General features: G+C 45.5%; 1 protein-coding gene across 1 annotated transcript in view; it reads left to right on the forward strand.

The window, feature by feature from the left end:
- The first annotated feature begins 8,685 nt into the window (after positions 1-8,685).
- Positions 8,686-11,887, forward strand: part of ZDHHC8 (zinc finger DHHC-type containing 8) — a 103,551-nt gene continuing 100,349 nt past the window's right edge. Inside the window, exon 1 of the mRNA XM_018557621.1 lies at positions 8,686-8,699. The gene's annotated coding sequence lies outside the window, so the exon portion shown is untranslated. The remainder of the gene's footprint in view (positions 8,700-11,887) is intronic.

Below are 11,887 nucleotides of genomic sequence, written 5' to 3' on the forward strand. Positions count from 1 at the left end.
CTTAATGCATGGTACACTTTAACTCAAAAAGTAAAGAATTGCTATTTTGTAGGAAACATCTAGCAATGGTATTTGTGCCTAAGCAGCTCCTTAACAATGTACCTTTTGTCTTGAATTCCTTCAGAAAAATAGTAGTATATTTCCTGGTATGTGAGTAGTGTGCCTAGGCTCTCCTGTGCCTACATCATCATAGCTATATATCTGCAGTGAGAGGTCTAAGGCCTTGGAGTGAGATTTGGTGATGTCATTAATGTGCTGCTCACTGTTCTCCTTGCTGGGGGCTCTGATATAAGGGAGCCAAACTCTGCCTCTGCCGAGATAGTCACCTCCATATAGAGACAGTGCAAAAGAAGGCATGGTAAGTAAAAGATATCTAAATAAAGAGGAAAAGATCAGCGAGATCACAGGTAATACTGGTGGCTTTGCCCTTTGTCTGCTTTTTATTTTTGGGCACAGCTTCTAGGGTCCAGTTCCTCTCTAAAGCCCTCTGGACACGATACCATTAACAGGGTTAAAGCAGTTAAACATTTATTTTCCCCACAATCAACCACTCATGCATGCTTTATATTTTTTACATCCGGCAAATCCATGCTGGGATTAGTGCAGCTCCTGCGGTACTTCCAGGCTGCTTGGATGTAAGCTCTCCAGGACTCGTATACCCCAGAGTTGTGGCCGCATCTCCGTCCCCTCTTCTGCAAGTCATTCACACAAAACACACAGCCCAAGTTTTGTTTTGTGATTGGCCAGCAGGAGAGGGGAAGGCGACACAACCACAGCAATGGTGTCTGGGATACCTGCAATGATTACATCCGAGTGGCCAGGAAGTAGAGTGGGAGCAGGTTATAGGATGTAGGAGAAAGCCTGCATGACGGGGTTGCTTTTGAAGAAAAGGTATGTTATAGCGCATTAACCCTGGTAAAGGTAACTGTGCCCGGAGTTGCACTTTATTGTGTGCAGAAACAGTCACTTGTCTCCATCAGAAACCCATGTGACATATTAGGAGCACAACTGTAGGAAAGGGACAGAGCATTGTCATTCTGCAACAGGAAATGCTTGAACAAGAACCTTCATGGCAGGATCACCAGGTATTATTTTAGTGATCACTACAGATATAAATATATAAGAAATTACTTCTGAAATGATATCAATATGTTACGTTATAGTTAGCACTCTTGCCTTGCAGCACTAGGGTCCTCGGTTCAAATCCCAACCAGAAACTGCCTGCATTGCGTTTGTTCTCCCTGTGCTTGCGTGGGTTTGCAGTTTCCTCCCACACTCCAAAGACATGCCGGTAGGTTAATTGTCTGTTATCTAAATTGGTCCGTGTCTGTATGCATACGAGGTACGGAGCTTAGATTGTAAGTTCCTTGAGAGCAGAGACTGATGTGAATGTACAATATGTAAAGCGCTACGTTAATTGACACTACCATTACTAAATAATAAATGAGAGGGTATAGATGGGGTTTTCAAAAACTGAAATGCTTTTGCATAAAAGCTATTGGTGGTTTTCTGGCAACTTATGTTTCTTCAGTATTATAGGCCCACTGAACCCAGTGGTTGGGAAATGAAAACGCAATCAACACTGGAAATTCAACATTTGTTGGAGTTTTGTGTAACTTGGCAAGCCAGTGTCTTAAATGCCTGTCCTTGGTCTAGTACCAAGACCATGAGAATGTAGCGCTCACCCCTGAAGGAGCCGCTGGATGCCCGTTCATCTCTAGTCTGTCTAGGGTATTTTCTTCAGCTGCCCACCCATTAGCACTAACCGCCCTTCTTCTGGTGCCCATAAACTGATGTCCACTTCAGTAGTAAAATGCTGAATAACGTTTTAATGAACATCTTCACCGAGGAGAGAGGTTATAGGGATTCTAGGTGTCCAGGGGTAACCAACAGGAGCTCCAGACTCACCAGACCTGGTTGGCATATCAGTGTAGATCCGCTTGGGAGGCAGCAGACAGCAACTGATGTAGCAGATTAGCAGGATGGATACACATCCTCAAGCAGGAAAGACACCGATCATGCTCCTGAAGTCCTCTTAGTTCCAGGGTACTTCAAGAGCCTGCATTGGTCCCGGTTCTCTTCCTCTATCAGCATCTCAGCCCTCCTCCATGTTGGAGGCCTCAGAGAAACCTTTCCTTCACACCAGCCCATGCCCACCCTCAGGCCTAACCGGGGGGCAGGCTGAACAGGACCCAGCCCTATTTCATGGCAGGTCCTGGCTAGTCTGAGCACATGGCAAATCCCACCAGTATATGTACCCTATCCCAGAATGCACCACTATTTGAGCGGGGTGCGGGGGGGGACAGTCAATGCTAAGCACCTGGAATTAACCAAATAACTGCCACTATAAGGCTGGGTTCACACCTAGGCGTATCGAATATGCGCGTTTGACGCGCGTTTCGTGCCACGCGTTTTTACCGCGATTCGCTGTAAAAAATGCGCGTTTGAGGGCTACCTGGCTGTATCCCAATGGATATGTGCGGCAAATACGCCCCAAAGAAGCTCCTGTACTTCTTTGGGCGTAGGGCGTTTTGTAGCGCGTTCATACGGCCTGTAATACGCCCAGGTGTGAACCATACCCATAGGAAATAATGGGATTTCGGTGTTTGAGCGTTTTGCAGAGCGTAGGAACGCGCTACAAAACGCCCAGGTGTGAACCAGGCCTAAATCCAGCAAGGCTGACTACAGCACTGCCTATCACTAAATGTCTAGTAGCCACATCACAGAAGGTGATGGGGGCTACAAGAACATGTGCTGGCAGTAACAAGACTCTCACCAAATGATCACAACTGTGCCCAAATTTAAGTAGAAGATTGGGAGACCTACGCAATGAGCTTCTTAATTGGTGTGGAATTCAGGGTTCAGAATTAAATGTGTGCATTGATACAAAAGCTGAGCTTCCTAGTACTAAACCTGTGTATGTAAACACTGAAAATGTATGGGGTGTAAAAATTATTGTTTACTTAACTTGTTTCCCTAAATATCATGTTCTCTAGGTGAAAGTTAAGCTTGGTGTTACCTTTATTTTTTATTTCCCATAAGCAAGCAATCCACACATTTAGTGGAAGGAAATGAAGGATCCAGACCATTGTGATATTAAATGACTTCCTGTTCTATTGTTTTTATTTTATTCAATTATTTTGATCTCATGTTTTCCTCTTAATGTAGAACTGTTGTTTTATTAACTCTCCTGAAAGAAATCTATTTTTAATATTTTTCTTTGAAGGGTCCCTTCATCAGGCTTTAGCGTCAATGCTAAAGCCTGATGAAGGGACCCTGTGTGGTCCCGAAAGCGCTTGTTGAAAGCGTTTGTTGTTGAAAGCGCAGAAGGAAGAGCAGCAAAGAGAAGGGAAACAACCATGGATTACAGTAAGGCACACATTACAGTATTGGTTTATGTTAAAAAATCTGAGGGTTTAATGTCACTTTAAGGAAAATTCTCATATCGCATTAATATAGGTATTAACCATAACTATACATTGTGTCATATTTTTACAACTGTGTAACAGCACAAACTGAAACCAGTCAAAATGCATGCGTTGACGTGCAGTGAAAAGTGCATAAACCACATCAACACGTTTATATATGCTTTGAGGCATTTCCATTGATTTTAATGGAAAACATAAAAATGCACCAAAACGCAAATGTGTAAATGGGCTATCATGTAGCAAGTTTTTGAAAGGTATAATAGAGTGATTTGTGTTGCCGTGTGCACATTTTTTTTACCCACACCGCAATGCACACTATTGTGGTATCCGTGCGTAGCAGTGCAACAAACACCCACTGGAAGGTGCATTGGGGGTGCCACTCAGAATGAATAGCAATGCAGTGCACCTAGCGTGCAATGCAGTGTGCTGCGCAAAAGCAGGCGCTATATACAGTAAACTCCCACTTATCTGGCACCCACATGAATCAGTAGCTGCCGGATAACTAGTTTCTGGTTGCTTGAGAGTTAATAGTAACTCTCAAGCAATCACCACACAGTTCTCTCTCAGGTCCGCTCCTCTGCTCAGCATGGGGGTACAATAGCCAGCCTGCTATTGCAATTTGAAATAGCCAATAGCAGGCTGGCTATTGCTCCCCATTGTTTACATTCTGCAAAATCTAGCCAGCGGCAGCAGCAAGATTTAAACAAAGAATTTCTTTGGCAACTAAATAAATGTAGTTGCTAATAAAGATTTTTAGTGTCCACCAAGCAACTGACAATTGTGTCGTGTGCATCAAGCCACCAGAAAAAAATATTGAGGACGTTATCTCAATTTTTTGCCAGTTGCTTGAGAGTGCCCTTTGCTTAAATGCCAGATAATGGGGAGTTTACTGTACATGGATAGCGTGCCTTTAGCACAGCTCTATAGCTGCCCACACACCTTACAATGTATCTGCAGATTTTCTGTGGCCAGATGGAAAAAGTGCAACAGATTGGCCGAGGTGGAGATTACTCCATCCACACAGTTAAGTGTAGATGGAGGAGTCTGTTGCACTTTTCCATCTGACCACAGAAAATCTGCAGATAATTGTAAGGTGTGTGGGTAGCTTAAGGTGTGAACTGACCCTACTCCTTTAGTACATCAACCCCCTAGTAGGTGCATGCATGGTTAAATGGTCTGGTGTGGGCCAACAAATGTGAATTAGAGAACCTATGCCTGGCAGGAAAGGGGTCTTGTTACAGGACACTTTACATTTTTCCTTCCGGAAAGTAGGCATCATTCCAGGGATGAAAGCAGACTGAAGCTTGAATGCATACTGGTTGGAAGGAAATGCTTTGCTCTAAATATATGCATGCACTCCTAGTCTCGTCTCTCCAAGCACTTCACCTTCCTTTTCTACTAGTCAGCTGAGGTGATCGCTTTTCTGCAATTAACTTCTGATTGAGTATATAATGACATTATTGTTCATGTGATGATCAGTTTGATGATACATTCTTATCTCATATAAATGAATTGCAATAAATAGATGGTTTGGCCAGTAATAATTGTCAAACAGCACAGACCAAATTTTGTATCATCAACTTGTGTTGGTTAATCTAATAAAAACTCTTAGGCTACTTTGCTAGCCAAAGAGCCAAAATTAGTTTTAGGTTCCATGCACATGGCCCTCCTGCATTACACACACCTACAGCCAAAGTTATCTGGGAAGTATAACCAACTTTTATGCTTCCCAGATCACTTTATCTTGTATTTAGACGTATTTACATGTATTTAGCCACGTAAAACCAAGCTAGACGGACCCAGGATGCAGAAGATTCTTATTTGTGTAAACACAGCTAGACTGAATGCACCTAAACATCTGGTTGTGCACTCATAGCAAAGCATTAAGGTGGCCATACACTTTACAACCATCGCAAGACCTTAGTCTTGCGATGGTTGTAAAGTAATTTAAAAAACGTACGATCTGCCCACCTTGGACAGGCAGATCGTACTTGCGATCATCGCAAGCCCGCCCCCGAGGGGCGGGCTTAGGCAGATCGTACGGGCTTTCAAGAAGCATACGACCATCGCAAGACAAAAGTCTTGCGATGGTCGTAAGGTGTATGGGCACCTTTAGACAAAAGACGTGCGTCTAAGATGTGCATTTAGAAATGAGCTTCAAACACACCTGAAAGCAATGATTTTAATTCCATTGTGCACGGGGCCTAAAGGTGCCCACACACCTTACGATAATCACGGGAAATCCCGCAATCACACGATTATCGTAAGGTGTGTGGAAGCCGTGCGACCTCAGCTACTGTAAGGTCGCACGACTTTTAACTTACGAACATGTTCGAAAACCCGCCGAGCTCGTACGATGTTCGCCGGGTGTGTAGCATATTCGTAAGATAAAAGCCGGACGGGCCGGGGTGCGCAAGCGCACACTGCCCGTTCGGCATTGCGGTCATCGGACGCACGCCCCTCAGGGAGCCGCGGCTTGCGATCATCGCAAGTACTATCTGCCTGTCCAAGATAGGCAGATCGTACGGTTTCTTAATTACCTTACAACCATCGCAAGACAAAAGTCTTGCGATGGTTGTAAGGTGTGTGCCCAGCATAAGGCTGCCCATACACCTTGCGATCATTGGACGACCCTTTTCGTCCGATGATCGAACAGTCGTAGGATTTTCGTACGGCGGCCCCCTCTTCTTCCCCCGATTATCGCAAGGTTGGATCAGCGGTAATTAGAAGAAAGCACCTGGACGAATCGTGGTAATCGACCGCACGTATTTTTGTCTGCGCATGTGCAGTGTAAATCGTACAAATTTTGACGTACGGAAACTCCACCAACCTTGCGAAAATCGAACGTTCGACCGAAGTTTTCTAATCTGCTGGTTAGTCAAAAGTCGATCGATTGTACAGTATTTGCGGTTGTACACTGCCCATCAACCTTACGAATATCGGACGAAAACGCGATCGCATATGAAAATCGGCCGATATTCGTATAAGGTTCACACCATTTTTCGGACCAGATCTGGAATGCGGTGCATTGCGTTTTACCACCTTTTTACAGCGATTTTTGCCCCCCTTCGGGAGGGTTTTTTTTTAGCTTAAAATGGACTTACAGGTGTGTTCCAGTGCGTTTGTATGAATTTTTGATGCGTTTCCATGCGTTCCAGTGCATTCCAGACAAAATGAGACGAGCAGTATTTTTCTGGACCAGAACGGACTGCGCTGGTGGGAACAGAGCCCAGAAATACCATAGGGATACATTGGGATGCGTTTTTGGTCCAGGAACAAACTGTTGTGGTCTGGACATGATTCGGATATGGTGTGAACATATAAAAAGCCCTAATACATCATTGTTAAGGACAAAAGAGAAAGCTTGCTTAGTTTTTCTTCAAGGCTGACAAATGCAAAAAAAAAGTTTTCCTCTTTTTACATTTTTTGTTTAAATGTATTATTATTTTTACATGGCACTTCATGTGAATACTGCAGGCTGAAGGCTTTCATTTTTGTTAGTGGAGTCTCCAGCCAGCATTGGATCACTGTCAGACCTGACCTAGTGATCACATGATCGGGAACCATCCTGATTGGAAAGGTGCAAACAAAATAAAATTTAAAAGATGTGTAAGTTATGTATGAACTAATTAATGAAGTTTGTTTGCACTGAAATGTTGCTTTATGACTGGCATCATTACCTTCCATCCTAAAGCACCAGTAAGGGCCTGTTCTCACCAGTAGCTGCTTGAGAATACAGTTGCTGGTGTACGCTGTGAAGGCTGTTGTGTCAATGCCCTGGAAACTTTTTTTTTTAGAACTTGCTTGCAGAAGTTTTTTTAGTGTGATGGTGTGCACTGTGCCAATTGTATTCTTTGCATTAGGACTGTAGCCCAATGAACCCGATGTAAACATGCCCATAATCTAAAGCTTAAGCTGTTTGCTGATATCGCTTTAAATTACTTTACATATGGATTTAAAGTGACACTAAATACTCAGGAGTTAAATCTTAAAAATGCATTCCAGTTCACGAACCATTAACAAAAATGTATCTTATTTGTGTATCACTCGGCTGTATATCCTCAAATCATCTCTAAATTGGGGCTGACACTGTCCTTCCTTCTGGAGGGGGGCTACTTTTGTTCCCCATGGTCCCTGTGTGTATTGTAAAGTAGCCACCGCTCCAAGCTCACTCCTGTGATGGACCACAATATCACGTTTAGTTTACTAATTTGTATTGAGATTGTAGTCCTTTACGGAATTGAGCTTGGAGCGGTGGCTACTTTACAATACACACAGGGACCATGGGGAACAAAAGTAGCCACCCTCCAGAAGGAAGGACAGTGTCGGTAAGAATTCAGAGATGATTTGAGGATATACAGCTGAGTGATACACAAATTAGTTACATTCTTGTTAATAGTGTCACTTTAAGGGCTCAGCCACACAGACGTGCACGCCCATGCAGAGACCTGGGACTGTGTGTAATTGAGTTCAACAGCTTGTGCCACCTGCCTGTACCTCCCTATGGGAGGACGCAGGCCTGGATGCCCGCATTTGGACCAACACTTCACTTTTTGAATTCTGCCCCACTTTGGGGGGTTATATATTATAGTGGTTAGCTTCTGCCTTGCAGCACCAGGGGTCTCTGGTTCGAATCCCGGCCAGGTCGCTATCTGCAAGGGGTTTGCATATTCTTCCTGTGCTTGTGTGGGTTTCCTCCGGGTACTCCGGTTTCCTCTCACACTCCAAAGACATGCAGTTAGGTTAATTGGCTCCTCTCTATGCATGTGAGATAGGGACCTTAGATTGTAAGCTCCTTGAGGGCAGGGACTGATGTGAATGTGCAAGAGATCTTGTCGCACTTCTTACCACATATCCCAATAGCAGGGGAGGGTGCTCGCAATGACTGCGGATGGCGTTGCTATACATATGCAGTTTCAAAGAATGTCACCAGCACACGGAAATATCCTCATAGGATCACCAAAAGTTAATTTTATTGAACAATTGTCAAACAAAAAACTAGTGTCAAATGAAAAACTAGTTTTTCACTTGATAATTGTTCAATAAAATTAACTTTTGGTGATCCTATGAAGATATTTCCGTGTGCTGGTGACATTCTTTTGAAACATTCCATTTGCTGCCTCTCTGCTCCACTGGAACCCTTACTGTTACAGTAATGAAGCAGAATTTTGGGGTAAGGGGGAGCATGTGACCTCCCCCATATGATAGTGTTTGTCTATCCAGTGGGACACAAGGAGGACAAAGAGCACAGCACTGATGTGTGTGGAGAAGGTGACAACTGTTTCGAGACATTTGTTTTTTTTTAAAGGGAGGGGGAAGTCTTTTAGTTACTTCCAGTAATTTTCTCCTGATGTAACATGCCTATTCTCCCACTCCTCCACGCCCAGATACAATATTTCCTTTCAACTAACTTTTTCCTAATCCTTTGATGTTAAAATGTTCTCTGACAAGCTGGGCTAGGAAAGATATGACCACAGGGTGGCTGTGATGAGTTAGCAGCCTTTCCAAAGTACAGTCTTGTACCGAGTTATCCATCAATGAATACACAAAGGTTGCTGTTTATGTTGTATGATTTATTGGCTAACTCAAAAGACAATAAAAGCATTCACCATTAATTAATGCAATGCAGCCAGACTGCATATAAAGCAATACATATGAGCTCTTGTACTTCTTACACTGCTAAATGATGCAGCATGGATTAAAATACTCTGCACTAGGACAGTTGGACTGCAACTCTCTCCGCAAAGCAGGAACCTGATGCTTCAGATTTCATTCCCAGAGAAGCTCCGTAGATTAGAACAGTATTTGGGGAAGGGGAGTTGACGGACTGATGGAGAGCTGGGCCTGTTTTCTATGAGAGAACTGCCGTCCAACTCTCCTATGTGCTGGCAGAACAGAGTATTTTACCCTTGCTGCAGCACTTAGCAGTATGAATATGTATAAGAGCTAGGGATGTTCAGATACCGAGTACCGTACTCGGTACAAGTACAGATACTTTTCTAGCTCCTAGACTAGAGAAAAATTCTAAAGTTAGGAGGCAGCTGTCATTTGTAAGGAGCACACGGGATTTGTGCGTCTCTGTTTTAATCTGATTTTTTACAAATAAATATATATTTATTTCTTGCGATGGTTGTAAGGTACTTAAAAAAATTTACGATCTGCCTATCTTGCATAGGCAGATCGTACTTGCGATGATCGCAAGCCACGCCCCCTGGGGGGGGCGGGCTTCCGATGACCGCAATGCCTAACGGGCAGTGTGCGCTTGCGCACACCGGCCCGTCCGGCTTTTATCTTACGAACATGCTACACACCCGCCGAACATCGTACGATGCTCGGCGGGTTTTCGAACATGTCCGTAAGTTAAAAGTCGTGCAACCTTAAAGTAGTAGAGGTCGCACGGCTTCCACACACCTTACGATAATCGTACGATCGCGGGATTTCCCGCGATTATTGTACGATTATCGTAAGGTGTGTGGGGACCTTAAGTCTCAGGACTGGATGGACAGAAATACAAAGCCATCGTCAGGCAAAACCTACCCTATGTATGCATTTCATCTCTATATATAGCTGATTGTTTGATCATCAGCTTGAAACACTGAAGCTGTAATACGATTTCAAACTGTTCAAGAGCAATTCAGGGCCAGCAGCTTGAAAATTGTCCGATGACTTCAGCTGAAACATTTGATAACATTGCTTGTGTAGCAGGGGCGTAACTAGAAATCACAGGGCCCCATAGCAAAATTTTGTATGGGGCCCCGTGATTGCTAGTTATGCCACTTGCAGAGCCCACCGGAGAGTGACCCTGCAGAGCCCACCATAGACTCTCTATAGTGGGCTCTGCAGGGTCTGAGATCTCTTACCTGTCAGCGCTGTCCGCCTCTGTGGTCCCGGATCCCGACTCCTGTTCCGTCCCCGGGTCCGCCTCCTCTGCTATCGACGGGCCCCATCTGCTCTTAGGTCGCTGGCCAGTGATGTAAGAGGAGGCGGGGTTGCTCTTAGGCGGGCCCCGCCTCCTCCTTTCCGAACACCGCTCTCATCTGCCGCAGCGGCTGGCTGTCACTGACACGGCTCCGCAGCGGCTTTGAGGGGAAATGCGCCGCGGCCGCTGCTGAGCTGTGTCAGTGAAATCGTACTTGCGATGATCGCAAGCCACGCCCCCTGGGGGGGGCGGGCTTCCGATGACCGCAATGCCTAACGGGCAGTGTGCGCTTGCGCACACCGGCCCGTCCGGCTTTTATCTTACGAACATGCTACACACCCGCCGAACATCGTACGATGCTCGGCGGGTTTTCGAACATGTCCGTAAGTTAAAAGTCGTGCAACCTTAAAGTAGTAGAGGTCGCACGGCTTCCACACACCTTACGATAATCGTACGATCGCGGGATTTCCCGCGATTATTGTACGATTATCGTAAGGTGTGTGGGGACCTTAAGTCTCAGGACTGGATGGACAGAAATACAAAGCCATCGTCAGGCAAAACCTACCCTATGTATGCATTTCATCTCTATATATAGCTGATTGTTTGATCATCAGCTTGAAACACTGAAGCTGTAATACGATTTCAAACTGTTCAAGAGCAATTCAGGGCCAGCAGCTTGAAAATTGTCCGATGACTTCAGCTGAAACATTTGATAACATTGCTTGTGTAGCAGGGGCGTAACTAGAAATCACAGGGCCCCATAGCAAAATTTTGTATGGGGCCCCGTGATTGCTAGTTATGCCACTTGCAGAGCCCACCGGAGAGTGACCCTGCAGAGCCCACCATAGACTCTCTATAGTGGGCTCTGCAGGGTCTGAGATCTCTTACCTGTCAGCGCTGTCCGCCTCTGTGGTCCCGGATCCCGACTCCTGTTCCGTCCCCGGGTCCGCCTCCTCTGCTATCGACGGGCCCCATCTGCTCTTAGGTCGCTGGCCAGTGATGTAAGAGGAGGCGGGGTTGCTCTTAGGCGGGCCCCGCCTCCTCCTTTCCGAACACCGCTCTCATCTGCCGCAGCGGCTGGCTGTCACTGACACGGCTCCGCAGCGGCTTTGAGGGGAAATGCGCCGCGGCCGCTGCTGAGCTGTGTCAGTGACAGCCAGCACCCTTACATGCCAAAGCGACCCAGGCGGCCCTGGCCGGGCCCCCCTGTGCCGCATGGGTCGCTATGGCGATTGTTACGCTACTGTTGTGTAGCGTTCACACGCGAAGGAGCTGCTGAAATAACCGCGTCATCACTAGTCTGTCTAGGGGATTTGTTCTTCAGCCGCCCTATTAGCATTTAACCGCCCTTCTTCTAGTGCCCACAAAGCTGATGTCCACTCCAGTAATGCAATGCTGAATAACTTTTATTAAAGGAGAACTATGGGGTCAGTGTTTTTCTCCATAGTTCTCCTTAGAGTAATGGGAGGACACAAACTAGCGTCCTCCCGTTACCCTAAGCTCAGTATACCGCGAGCTACAGCTCGCGGTATACTGAGAC

The sequence above is a fragment of the Nanorana parkeri genome, unplaced genomic scaffold (assembly GCF_000935625.1).
Source record: "Nanorana parkeri isolate BGI_ZX_2015 unplaced genomic scaffold, ASM93562v1 scaffold292, whole genome shotgun sequence".
In the NCBI taxonomy this organism is placed as follows: Eukaryota; Metazoa; Chordata; class Amphibia; order Anura; family Dicroglossidae; genus Nanorana; species Nanorana parkeri.